This window comes from Gossypium hirsutum, chromosome A03, assembly GCF_007990345.1.
Source record: "Gossypium hirsutum isolate 1008001.06 chromosome A03, Gossypium_hirsutum_v2.1, whole genome shotgun sequence".
Lineage (NCBI taxonomy): Eukaryota > Viridiplantae > Streptophyta > Magnoliopsida > Malvales > Malvaceae > Gossypium > Gossypium hirsutum.
Window position 1 is genome coordinate 100,328,691 of NC_053426.1, and position 1,599 is coordinate 100,330,289.

The following is a 1,599-nucleotide window of genomic DNA, read 5'->3' on the forward strand; positions in this document are numbered from 1 at the left end:
GTGAGAGCCGAGTATCCTCACCTGCACTTAAGACTATTCGTGGAGGAGAGCGATTCTTTCAAGTTAACCAAAGAACCCAAAGATGCACTACGATTGAAGCTGTTCCCATATTCGCTAAGGGACAAAGCTCGAGCCTGGTTGAACTCATTGCCACCAAATCAATTTTCACATGGCAAGAGTTAGCAAAAAGATTCCTCATGAAGTATTTCCCGCCTTACAAGAATGCTAAGTTGAGGAATGAGATCACCTCTTTCCAAGAAATGGATGACGATTCCTTGTATGAGGCATGGGAAAGGTACAAAAAATTGTTACGGAAGTTCCCTCATCACAGAATCCTACATTGCATCCAACTTGAGATGTTTTATAATGGTCTCAATGCTCATACGAGGATGGTAGTGGACGCTTCTGCCAATGATACTCTCCTTTCTAAGTCTTACAATGAGGCTTTTGAAATCATTGAGAAGATAGCCAGTAACAATTATCAACAGCAAACCAATCGAGCAGCGTCAGGAAGACGAGTCGGTAGAATATATGAAGTAGACGCTCTTACTTCACTCGCATTTCAGGTATCCTCAATATCCTCAATGCTAAAAATTTTTACCACTAATGGGTTTAATAGTTTTGCAGTACAGCCACTGAATCAATTTGAAAACATAGCCTGTGTCTATTATGGGGAAGGACATCTGTTCAAAGAATGTCCATCGAACCTAGAATCCGTGTATTACATAGGTAACCAGAACCAAAACCGAGTAAGGGAAGAACTATAATCCAATCCCTATAACCCATCAAGGTGAAACCACTCTAATTTCTCCTTGAATAACCAAGGGGCTGGACCCAGTAACACATATACCCAACCTAGACCGACCCAGCTACCTATTTTTACCTAACAAGTTTAGAAACAACCTCAAGCTGAACCATCTAATGGCTTAGAAAACTTGTTGAAGGCATACGTAGCAAAGAATGATGCCTTAATCCAAAGTCAAACAGCTATATTGAAAAACCTAGGAAACCAAACAGGCCAGCTTGCAACTGAACTCAGAAACTAACCATAAGGTGCTTTACTTAGTGATACAGAGAATTCGAGGAATCCAGGGAAGAAGCATTGTAAAGCGTTGTCATTGAGGATCAGAAAGACATTAGAACCCAACACCGTTAAAGTTGAAAAAGAGGCAGCTGATGCTCAAGACTTAGAGGAAGTTCACCCGAGTGTTGAAATTTTAGTTTCACCGAAACCAAAATCTGCAAAATTTGATAAGGTAACTTCTAAACAAGCTAATTTTGATAAACTAACAACTTCGTTAGATGTAGAATTGCCACAGAAGACAAATCAACCAGTTCTAGTAAACAAGCCTTCACCACCCTACCCTCAAAGACTTCAGAAGCAGAAGTAGGAAGTTCAATTCAAGAAGCTCCTAAACTACTCAAGCAACTTTATATCAACATTTCGTTGGTTGAAGCACTTAAAAAAATACCGAACTACATCAAATTTAGGAAGGATATCCTATAAAAATATGAATACTTGGAGAATTTGAGACAATAGTCCTGACAAAGGAATGCAGTGCATATCTTCAAGAGAAACTACCCCCAAAGTTGAAGGAT

At 39.5% G+C, this 1,599-nt stretch overlaps 1 non-coding gene across 1 annotated transcript; it reads right to left on the reverse strand.

The window, feature by feature from the left end:
* Nucleotides 1-227: 227 nt before the first annotated feature.
* LOC121225400 (small nucleolar RNA R71) lies at nt 228-334 on the reverse strand. Its single transcript, XR_005923274.1, has one exon. It is a non-coding gene; the product is annotated as a small nucleolar RNA R71 (small nucleolar RNA).
* Between the last annotated feature and the right edge of the window lie 1,265 nt (nt 335-1,599).